This window comes from Rissa tridactyla, chromosome 8, assembly GCF_028500815.1.
Source record: "Rissa tridactyla isolate bRisTri1 chromosome 8, bRisTri1.patW.cur.20221130, whole genome shotgun sequence".
NCBI classification, from domain to species: domain Eukaryota; kingdom Metazoa; phylum Chordata; class Aves; order Charadriiformes; family Laridae; genus Rissa; species Rissa tridactyla.
This window is the reverse complement of record NC_071473.1, coordinates 32,507,863-32,520,382: the sequence shown is the minus strand read 5'-3', so window position 1 is coordinate 32,520,382 and position 12,520 is coordinate 32,507,863. Positions and strand designations below refer to the sequence as shown.

General features: G+C 40.6%; 1 long non-coding RNA gene across 1 annotated transcript in view; it reads right to left on the bottom strand.

Annotated features, from left to right (window-relative positions):
* The window catches only part of LOC128913434 (uncharacterized), a 55,722-nt gene extending 45,188 nt beyond the window's left edge, over positions 1 to 10,534 (bottom strand). The window contains exon 1 of the long non-coding RNA XR_008467953.1: positions 10,473 to 10,534. This is a non-coding gene — a long non-coding RNA (uncharacterized LOC128913434). The remainder of the gene's footprint in view (positions 1 to 10,472) is intronic.
* Between the last annotated feature and the right edge of the window lie 1,986 nt (positions 10,535 to 12,520).

Genomic DNA, 12,520 nt, shown 5'->3' with positions numbered 1-12,520 from the left:
ACAGTTACTGAATGGCTTACCCCCAAAGTAAGAATTGATTTACAAACAGAAAAGCCATTAGCTTTTCAGTGAGTTTCCTCATAGAACCTTGTCTGAGTAAGAGTCTGGGACTCCTGCTGCAAAATGCACAAATATAAAACCTACAGTTTCTCTTACTGCTAGTCCTGTAGACACTGTAGAGTCAGTTTTTAAGGTGATCCCTTTTGAGCCAAAGAATTCAGTTCACTGCTAAAAACAACAGCCCGGCAGGAGGAAATGTGGCAAGACCAGACCCAGGAACCAGCTTCTGGGAAAGCTGCAGATCTCCTGAGAGCAGAGAGAGCAAAGCCAGCGCTCAGCGCAACTAAGTGGCCTCTGAGGGAGCCATCCCAGCTGTGAGGAAATCCAGAGTGCTAGCAGCCACATGCCAAGGCCAAGAAAGGGACAGCAGACATGAAAGGCTGGTCTGACCATGCACAGCACATCTCGGAGAACCAGACTGGGAAAGAGTGACTGGAAGTATGTGATCCCAGATCCATTGCTGTCCAGACATTGGCATGGCTGCTCTTGTGAAAAAAAAACCTCCTGACAGTTCTGCTTCGGAAGTGGCTTGTGAGGCGCTTGCATAGGGAAGAAGTTCCCTGAAACTCATTTTCACTTAACTTTCCTCATCTGTGCATGAGTATCTAGTTTCAACTAGGATGTATGTTTGCCTTCATTTTCTCTGTCCTCCTCAATGCAAATGATGTCCTACTTAGTGTCTCCCAAGGAACTAGGGTCTGCAAAAACAATTAGGTTTTGTCTTGTTGATTAGCTGAAGTAGGAGGTACTGTTTAGTATTTTAACATGATCTTGTTTTCTTCTTTTTTTCAGAGGAGTTTCAAAATGATACGTTTATGATCTGCTCTTAGCGTATTTCAAAACTCTCATTTGAAATGGCATGCAAATCAAGTTTCAGTGTCTGGAGTACCCAGTCTAAGTATTCTATTTTAACAATTTCAAAAGTCTATGCTCTGTGCTTTACCACATATTAAGTAAATCTGTCTGCTATATATCCCTTATAAAAATTTAAGCTCATGCTCTTGAAAAGTACAAGTGCTAAGAAAAGAGGGGACACCTACAGGATAAAAAATGATTAGAGATGTAAGAGTTCAGGCAATCCTTATTCTCCCTTGGCTTTTTCAATTATGCCAGGTTTGGGAGGGAGGGATTCAACCATTCCTCCAGCGGTCCACTCTGCATATAAGGCAGACACAGCAAGTCATTAATACTGAGAGGAAGAGATTTTATATCTACAACACATACTCTGATACACTTGGAAAAGAACTATTTTTGCTTAATATTTAACATCCTATGCAACTATGCATTGTTTACAAAAAAATGTCCCAACCTTATTCTCAGTGCTGTACAAGCATGAAAAGGCTTGTCAAGTCCATGGCCAAGTGCTAGCTTGGATGTTTATTGTGAAAATTACAGCAATAATTATAAAAAAATATACATATCTAATAACCATGGTTTCCCCTTACCCTAATTTACAAACTGCAGTTTCCCAGGCAACAGACTAGTCCAGAGAGCCTGTAGACCTCTGAAAATATGAACAGTTGTAAACTGAATTTACGTCAACTGCCGTAGGCTTGCTTTTCTTAGCCACCTGGCGTGTACTGCTCAGTAGTAATCTCTGTACTTGCTGTGATGTACACTTTATATGTTCAAACCCAGTGTACTAATTGACTTTGATTTTCCAAGGCAGCAGAAAACTTTCTGGTTAACAAAAAAGTGTAAAAATGGGTGCACACACGTTTGTGAGCCCCCCTCACTCCCTCCTTCCCCACTGCTTTCTTAAGCGCACACAGAAAGGAAGAAACTGTCACAAACCCCAGATTTGACATCTCTTCAGAAACTTTTGGACTGAGCCGAATCATTGCTTCTGTGCTATAAGATCAAAGCCTTCCCTTAATATCAGTGAAAGAGAAGAGCCAACAAAATGGGTATTCCTGGCATTCATCACCATTGTAAGCCTTAGGCTTTCCTAGGCATTGCAAATATGCAGAAGAAGCAATTTAGTTACTCTAGGATTGCTACATTTGATTAGGACCAATAACAATATAAAAAAAGGAAAAGGTACCAATTCTGTTAGTTGCACTTTCACTGCTGTAAAGCACGCCGGAGGAGAAAGCAGTCTATGACCTGCAAACACACGCACAAACAGGTCTCTTCTTCCACGTTGTCCTTTGTGAAGAGTCTGAGATGACAAACCAGGTCTACAGTGAGGAGTTTCGCTGCTATATGCCCATTCCTCAGCTGAGCTAAACGTGCATCATAGGTAAAAGTAAGGAGCAACATAAGAGCTAGTTATATCTTTCCTATTTTGGGAATTTTTTTTTTTTTTTTTTTTTTGGTCTCTCTCAGGACTGATTTAAGCCATGCCCCTTGAAGCTTCCCACATGTCATAAGCTGCTTTTAATTTCATTGGTCATGTAGCTTCTTCACAGTCTTGCCAAGGAGGCAGTGCAAGAATCAGCATGTCAGAGACTCCTCACAGCAGTGAAATTCCCATTTGGCTCCACGGGCTGCTGCCTGTCTCCACACACCACACAGATAGAAGACGAGATCACAAATTGACAACAATTTACCAAGATCTAAGAATGTGACTGAACACTAAACATGGATTTCTCTTACAGATCACTCACACATGCAGTTTTTGACATAAAATTTCTCTATGGAAAATTGTCATATATATCATGACTGAATATTCACTTTTAGGTTGTAAGTCATAAGTACAAACTCACTTGTTTTGTGTTAGCCCCTACTGCCTATTTAAAAACAGTAATTTACAATAGAACAGAAACCCAGGAAAAGACAATATGAAATAAGTCAAATGCTTTGGGTGGGTTTTTTTTACTTTTTGATTTGTTTAGTTTGCCACCATAAAAATAAGGGGGTTTATCTTTACTATTATTTTTTTCTCCAGTTCACTGTAAATATAAGCTAAGCTATGATACCCGCGGTCATATCTGCATTCACCATCACCACGCTGGTGTAAAACCTTTAAGCCTGGCCTGAAAACATATTAAGATTCCTGGAGCTAGGAGGAGAGCAGGAGAAACTTTATGCGTATCGATAAGTTTGTATCATTTCACTGCGTGGAAATCAGAATGCTATTTATTTTATTATTTAACAATTCTGATTATGTTGTATGAAATAGAGCAATATCCAGCTAATGTTCTTGCTTTTTCTGGCTATAGAAGGATAACAGAAGTTAAAATTTTTCCTTCACACCAGCCTCCCCTCTAAGTCAGTAACACTGTATACTGAAGGAGTCTTGTCTAGAAGGAAGTTATCATAGGGACATAGTCACTTTTTAAAAGTGGTTGCCGTTCAACTAAGCTGAAAATCCAATGAGAGATATTTTTTCGGAAAGAACAATGTCTATAGAGACTGACAATAAAGTATTCCCCTCACTCCTTGTATACTAAGCAATGGATTTTCCCAGGGCAATAGACACCTAAAAACAATGGTTTCCAAAGAGTTAAAGGCACAAGAGCAATTAACAGTTCAAATCAGAAGTGTTAGCACACCAAGGTGGAAAAAGCGTGAACTTCTGCTGTGCATCCTGAGTTTCTACTGATGCAGAATTTCAGTTTTCCCACTTCCTCTTTTTTCTCACTTTTAGGTTTCCACTGCTGGGAATTATCATGAGATAATATGAAAAATTTAGCATATGATGACACTACACTGTTTCTAATCAGAGCACTTGTGTACATCATGTCCACCTGTGTTTTCCAGCAGCCATTTTAATTTTAGGAACATCTATTTGCATTACCAGTAACTGAATTTGCTTTAAATCCAGATTACAATATAGATTCAACTTTATTGTCAAGAGGCATTTTACAAGAGAGAAAACAACAAATGATTAAGAATTTGTGGAAGAGATCTCAAGTATAATAATGTTCCCTACTGAATTGCCAAGTAGCCCGGGAGTATAAAGCAATATTGAACTGAAAGGGGAGGGAATTCTACCTACAGGAGCAATTGCATATAGCATCTATTACTCTCTACAGAAGTAGGAACTACTGACAAATACTCTTCTGGGGAAAAATGGCAGAAAAGATTTGCAAAAGCGAGGCTTTTGGGAACAAATACAGGAAGGGTGAGAGGCGAAGGACACTGACGTTAAAGAGCTGCTTAAGAAAACATGCATTTCAAGAAACTGTTTATGCAGTCAGAAGACCTCAGTGTGTCCATATTCTGTTAATCTGGGCACTACAGGAAATGGATCAATGGGAACTATGGAAAAATCCATGATATGAGCAGCTCAACTGCCAAGTATGTAAAAGCTCTCCATAACCACAAAATCCAAAATTCAGCACTTATTTCTCTTTCCTTCCTTCTAGCTGTTGTCATCTCCTGAGACGGAGTCTTTGTGGATGTCAGCCATCCTCCAAGGAGGAGGTTAACATCCTCATTAATTTATGAGGGGCGCTCTCTTAAGGCCTATTCGGATCAGAATTACCTTCTGTAGGGTGTGAGAGACTGTTGGCAATCTCAATATGACACTAAGCTGTTAATGCACCGTTCCTGTTTCAACGTGTTCACATCCTGTGAATAAATGCTAAGATAGCAAACACCACTGTGATTGCTCAGCACTCCCAGAGCAACTTCATGGGCACCAATGTCCTGAGGATTTGGCAGACAGGGATGCAATCTGGTGTTTATGCTACATGCAACATGTATGAAATGCTTCTACACCAGTGACAAAGCTAGCAAGCAAACGAGGTCCCAGCTGTTAAGCAAACAATTATCAGCTGTCATAGTCATCAAACCCTTCACGTGTCCGCACCTCCTTGGATGAATGTACTACTGCACCTTCCCCGGGCATCCACAAGTTCTAGTGGCCCATCTGAAGCAGTACTTAACACCTTCAGACTTTCTCCCTTCTTTCTGTTAAACGGTTGACCACTCTTCTGCAGGGAAATAATACTTACAAACTTGGCAGAGGAACCATAGAAAATAGTTTCATGATTTCAAGACGTACATACAGATACAACAGCCAATGCATCAGGATAACCTTGACCTCACCACCTAGGCACGGCGACCTGTCACCTCCATGCTGTTTCTGCATCCCATCCACTCAGCACAGACCACATGGTGTCAGTCTGCTTTCAGTATACCATGCATTTCAGTAGGATGGTGATGTAAATGGTAACAGTCATATCTGATTATGAGAAATAAAGGTTCTAATCCAGAAATACTTGAATTTCTTTTTTTTTTTTTTTTACTGTTCCATGTTTCTTTTCATTTATTTCTTTTAATTTAAGAGACAAATTTTAGTAACTCCTTTGAAAATTCTCCGAAGAGTTGTATGTTAGTAGTCACAATTTCTGTTTAGGTTTCTAATAAAAATACTAATAGGGCTACTGGGGACCCAAATTTCTTTCTGAAAAGTATCAAAATCTCCATATTTACTGGGCAAGTACACAGAAGATTTCTGATCAAAACCAGAATATTCCTCAAAATACCAAGAATTACTTTGCATGTTAGTAGCCACATGGCGCTCTGTATTCATAGAATGTGTTGGGTTGGAAGGGACCTTGAAAGGTCATCTAGTCCAACCCCCCTGCAGTAGGCAGGGACATCTTCAACTAGAGCAGGTTGCTCAGAGCCTCATCAAGCCTGGCCTTGAATGTCTTCCGGGATGAGGCCTCCACCACCTCTCCAGGCAACCTGTTCCAGTGTCTCACCACCCTCATGGTGAAGAACTTCTTCCTAATGTCTAATTCATGTCCTATTCATGCAAGATACAATCAATCTAGCTGATCTCTCCAACTCTCAGTCAAATTTCTATTTCATTGTCCAATGTTAAACAAAACTATTGCAACAGGATGACTGAGGCAGAGTCCAATGTTGAAGCAAGGTGCATAAAGCCTAACTGGGACACGGAAGAATGGTAGAGCAGAGAATTGAACTTGGCTGACCCATGCCCAAAGCAGCAGCCTTAGTCACTTAGCTGAGGTTTGAGAGGAAAGCCAGGAAATGAGACACCCCCACTATAGCAACATGGATCTTAAACTCACACGTCTTTCCCAATAAGTGCACTGCTGGGAAAAAATCCAGACTAATTTTCTCCATTTTTATGGAGGAAGGAAAGGTTCAAGTTAAATTTCACAGCAAGGTAGAAAAGAAAGAATTTTTATACCTTGAAGATTTAGAATAAGGAACGGTTATCATCCATTTATAATAATCAGCATTCCTAAAGGTAATTCATGATAAAGAATGAAAAATTACCAATTTTGCCAAGGCTACTCAGCTTTCTTCACATAAACAACTACTCTGAAATAAGGGGTGATCTTAATTTTGTATTTGCAGTTCGTTTACTCTCAATTGGTTAAAACATTTATACAACTGCTACAATACATTTCACTGATGATTCAAAGTGCTCCTTGGAGCTGGTACATTACCAGATGACTTGAGAAAGACACCTTCAACTCTTCCCCCCAGACCCTCTGATTCCCAGCTCCCTAGTCTTCTTCTCAATTTTTCCAAAATGTTCACTCTTCTTGGGAGTTTGCAAAGTAAAAATAACAAGCTACAGTCTGCTATTAGTCTTGGCTGCCCAGCTCCTAACAACTGCTCCTGGCTCTCCTCACACCCGCTCTCCCTGCTGCTCGTGAGATCCAGTGACTCATCTCTGGGAAACACAGTCTCTTCCTCTAATACCGGCTGCTCTCAAAATCAACAACAATCTGCAAACTGGAAATAATATCACCTCTCTTTCATAGGACGGAACAGTATTTTCTGGCCAACCCACTGGTTTTTTTTCAGCTCTCTTAGGATTTTAACTGTGTCATTCCCTTTCTGTCACCCTTGAAAATTACAAACACACTTAAACCTCATTTTCAACTAACAGCAAGCAAAATTTAATTCTTATAGTACTAACATGCAAGTTTTACAGTTGGGGCAAAAAAGCACAAACAAAAAAAAATCTCAACCACCTCATCAGTTTCTCCTGAATCCATATATTCTCATGGCACTACATAACTTAGAAATGTAAGTTACGTTCTTAATGTTTTGGTAGAAATAATTGCCTCTCCACTGACAACTTGTCAAGTTTCAGGATGATGCAATATGAGAAGGCAGAGATATAATCTTCCAGATTTATAACAGAAATACTCCTTGCAGACCCTTAACTAGTGCAGTGGTACTGAGTGCCACTGCAACATACACGGATAGTAAAAGTTACATTATCTGAAGTAAAAGACTTCCCTACACGTCCCCCCCCCACTCCAGTAACTTTAAAAAATTATCCATAACACAAAAAACAGAAGATAGAAAATAACTGCTTCTCACAGTGGTCTTTCTTATTTACACAGGAGTCTTCAGCTTCCTGGATCAGTTTTTTGTGGTTTTGTTTTTCTTTTTTTTTGGTTATCTGTCTCCATCCGTGGCCTTCATCAGGGCTTCCCTAGAAACCTTTCATCCTTACAATATTGAGTACATAAGCAGGCTGCTAAAAAGGGAAGGATTAAAAAAAATATAAAATCAATAGAGTATGTGTGCCTATGTATGTATACACACATATCTGATAGCTCCTAAGTATACTTTTCATTGTATGTGTGTAAGCAGAGTATCCACCAAGTTCCCATAAGCCTTTGTAAAGAACTGAAAGAGTATAAAACTGAATACAAGCAACTTATGTTTCCTACATGAAAAATTCTGTTAATCTCAAAGGGACCTTGTTTGTTTTCAAGGGATACACAACTGTTAAGAAAATGCACAGATAAAAGCAAATGAAAAAAAAAAAAAGAGACCTTCAGATCATAATTAGAGGCATGACGTATCCTTTTTTAGATTTGATACACACACAGAAACCTTTGAGATACTTTTCATATACTGCTGCGTAATGGGAATAGCCAGAGCTCTGAGAATGCGCATCCAATGAGTAAAGAAAATCATAAAGAGGGCGCTCTCCTCCAGCGTCACAGCACCGCGCTTGGGTGTGATGCTTCAGGAGGTGGCCTGGGAGCAGCACCCACATGAAATCGGTTGCTGGCAGAGGCGCTGCTACGTGCCACCCCAGCTAGCCCCGACAGCTTTCCCTGGGTGGAGGGTGGATGGGCAGCCTGATCAGACATCATTAGCAAGCTGACGCTGAGTGCATCCAAATGATTACACAGTGTGTTATTGAGCCTCCAGTGCTACACAGTACAGAAAATATTCTGCCCAAGGAGATGGCAGCTAGAGACAATGACACCGAGACAGAGATGCCTTCCAGGGCGCAGCACAGATGAGACTGTGCAACGGGAGGGAGAAAGGAGGAGCTTTGCACCTCTGAAGGCAGACTTCACACCGTTCAACAAAGCCTTTTACCAGCAGTAGAAGTGATTCATATTCCATGGCTAGCTAGATCAAAAATGCCACAGAAGGTTAATCCCCGTTTCCAGGAGAAGGCCCAGAGATGTGCACAAAGGGATTAGGCAGTAATCACAGCAGATTTCTAAAATAATGTAATGAAACAGACTCAGGTATTGAGGCATGCTGGAGACAAACCTAGGACCACTGCCCAGTTTTAAAAAATACATGGAACAGGAAGAGACGCGCAAATGATACAGTGCTTGGCAATTGGAAAAAATGCTGCAAACCTTAAAATCCCAGCTAAGCCTCAGGAGAGAGTGAATCAGAGCCACCCATTTTTAATGCTAGAAATTATGTAATAAGAACCCGATTTTACTTTAGTTACTAAGGCACAGACTACGTGGCTGATCAAGAAAGTGAAAGACCATTTTTTCCAAACCAGCTGATTTAAGGGATTGGGCAGAGAGGTCCAAGGGACAGTGCAGAAGAATTCAAGTGAGTGACTGATAAACAGGAATTTGAACATCTTTTCTGTCTACCCTCAAAGCAGCAGCAAGGCAGAGCCAACAGAGTGCACCAGGAAAATGTAATTAAATTCGTAACATTTTTCCCATAGAAATACCCTTTCATTAAATATCAAAATCAAAACTCTTTCTAAAACAAGGTGAATTCTGCTATATTTCACAGCTGAAATAATTACTAGATAAAAAAAATAAAATGTCTCAACCAAGCTTTTTCATGCTTATTAAATAAACACAATGACAACACCTTTCCTTTGGGAAATGCCTGACCCCTTGTTGCCAGATGGCAGGAGAATATTGAGGACAAATATGTATGTCTTGTTTTTTGCTTTTTCCTAAGTGCCTGCTCCTGATCTCTGCTAGAGAGAGAGCAAGCATCTACTCATGCAAGATAGTTGGGAGATGCGTCTGGTCTTGTAGCCTAAACTGTCACTTGCAGAAAGACCACAAACGCTGGACCTGGCCACGCATAGTGTTATGTAAACAAGTCCCCAAAAATTCCAGGGATGAAGAAATATCCCAACCTCCCTGGAGAACATCTCCTAGTACTGCACTACCCTCCTTGCCCTAATGTCTAACTTGACCCTCCCAGGCTGTCCCTTGCGTCCATCGTCCTTTGTTTTACCAGCTGTAACCAGCAAGATTATCTCGCCTTCATCATCTCCCTAACTCTCTTCTGCTCAGCTCAAGCCAGGCTCCTGTTCCTGGAACAGCATGAGCAATGAGTATACGCTATAGGCTGCTTATATTAAAAGTATGGTAAACGCATGTTCTGTGAACTCTCAGCCTGTAGGAAATACGTCACTTCGGTATGGCAGCAGGCCAGCACCCCTGTGTAGCTCCAGGTTCAGACACAGCTCCAGTCCGGCTGACTTGGTATAAGGGCAAAAGACGCACATATGCACTCATAAAACACTTCATGAGGAGATCCTGACAGGCAGTCAGCCCTTTGGCTTCTTTGTTAGGAGTCAGATGTAGCCCAGACCTAGCTTTGGGAGGCTGCATGGATACAGTTCTAAACTGGATCCCAGCGTATACACGGAGCACGGTGGTGACAAAGAGGGAAATGCAGTCCTCTTACCTTCCCAATAAAAGTGCAGCTGCTAGGGGTTATGGTGAACAGCAAAATAAATCTTCAATAACTATATAACTGTACCAGAATGTAAAAACTGCTTCTTTCAAATAATATGCTTAGTGTTAGGTTTATGTGCAAGTAAGCCAAGAAGAAGGTTACTCACATGCTTATACTCAAACACAAGGACTTGCTGGACCAGATCCCAAGTGCCTCCTTTATTATCTCCGTAGTTCAAAATTATGATTACCAATTCAGACTTCTCAGTTTCTCCATACTACTGTATTTGCCATTATGCCAAATAGAACTTATTTTTTCCTAATAATTTTAGCAGATGTTTTAATTTATTCTTTATATTGTATTTTACTAATGCCTATCGCACTGGCATCTAGGCAGATGGCCAACATCAAAACTAAACTTTTATAGAGGAATTAAAAGAACAGTCAGATAAACGGGTTCTTCACAGCTGGGAAGCTGTTACTGTATGGTATATTTATAGTATATAAAAGATACTTGTGAACAGAACAGATGGTAACTTAAGTATTTACCTGAATTTGGATTTTGTCCTGAATCTCAGAAGGTCCCTGTAAGTTTGACATTTGGCATTTTTCTTCCTTCAATCTCTTCATTTTGTCTTCTAACATCGCACATTCAGGTTTTCTGAAAAGAGGTACATTTATAAACTCTTAAAAAAAAATATCTTTTAAAAAGGTTATGCAAAAACTCTGAACTGTTAATGAATTCAGCCAGTCAGCAGTTTTCTTCTGGTCAAAGCTATGAGCAGCTGCAGTCTCTCCCACAGATGTGATACATCACTTTATAAACACATGGCTTCCTAAATATACAAGTGTGACAAACATATCAGTTCATCACCTACATGTTTCATAAGCTATTTGAAAGTAAACTCTTAATTTAAAATTTGTTCAAGTTTGTAAAGTTCAAGTCTAGCTGGGAAACTTTGGAAAATGAGAGCAGCTCTTAGAGCAGTTTCCTTATCAGCCGTACCCAAGGTGGAGCTTACTCTTTCTTTCTGAGGTGACTAATGGGTTTCAACAGGAACTCCAAGAGTTTCATGATTTGCACCATGATTTTTATACATATATAGTAAGTACAAGTTCGTTACACCAAATGATGTACTTTACACTTGCAACATCCAAGTCTCTCAGCTGAATTCAAAGGATAGATGTCCAATGTCCAGATACTTATTCCGTAGCCTCATCTCCAGTTGATTTAAAAGTGACTTTGTGGGCCCATGCAAACCTTATGAAGTTCAACGAGGCCAAGTACGAGGTCCTGCACATGGGTCAGGGCAATCCCAAGCACAAATACGGGCTGGGTAGGGAATGGATTGAGAGCAGCCCTGGAGAGAAGGACTTTGGGGTTGGTTGATGACAAGCTCAACATGAGCCAGCAACGTGCACTTGCAGCCCAGAAAGCCAACTGCATCCTGGGCTACATCAAAAGAAGTGTGGCCAGCAGGTCAACGGAGGTGACTCTGCCCCTCTACTCTGCTTTCATGAGAACATAACAGGAGCACTGCATCCAATGTAAGAAGGAAGCAGACCTGTTGGAGTGAGTCCAGAGGATGACTATGAAGATGATCCGAGGGCTGGAGCACGCCTCCTATGAGGACAGGCTGAGAGAGTTGGGATTGTTCAGCCTGGAGAATAGAAGGTTCTGGGGAGACCTTATAGCAGCCTTCCAGTACTTAAAGGGAGTTTACTGTACTTCCCCACAGGAAACATGGGGAGAGATTCTATCAGGGAGTGGAGCAATAGGATGAGGGGTAATTGTTTTAAACTGAAGAGGGGAGATTTAGATCAGATATTAGGAAGAAATTCTTTCCTGTGAGGGTGGTGAGACACTGGAACAGGTTGTCCAGGGAAGCAGTGGATGCCCCATCCCTGGAAGTGTTCAAGGCCAGGCTGGATGGGGCTTTGATCAACCTGGTCTAGTGGGAGGTGTCCGGTGTCCCTGCCCATGGCAGGGGGGTTGGAACTAGATGGTCTTTAAGGTCCCTTCCAACCCAAAATATTCTGATTCTATGAAAAGGATGTTGGTATGTAAACATGAAAATCTGCTTCACATCAATTAAGCTGTGGCCTGGTGACCACTCACTGGAGTGCTCTGTGCTGTAAGGTCTCTTCACTTGGCACAGCATCGCTTGGAGATTGATAGATTATCATTAACAGCATTTTAAGGGCCAACACTGGATATTTCAGGTTGATGTAAACAATTCATTACATGTGATGTCTGGCAAAGTGTGCTATATTGCAGAACACAAATATTTTTAAAGTGTTAAGCTCAAAATCAACTTTAAACAAAAAATGGTAAAATGCTTTTATAAAAATTATCTTGGTTACACAGAAAATTTCTGGTCTACCACCTTTGTTTTCTTCAGTAGTTAAACTTTATGGCTCAATATCCCAAATGATCCTACTTTGGGCTTTTACACAAGCATAAATACAGATCAACATATCAGAGATCACATAACATTTGTTTGTTCTGTTTTGCGTATAGTCACAATCCTTTTTATTAATAAACTAAAATATTCATTATAAATTTGCTCCAGAGGGATCCATGGGCCTTTACTTTG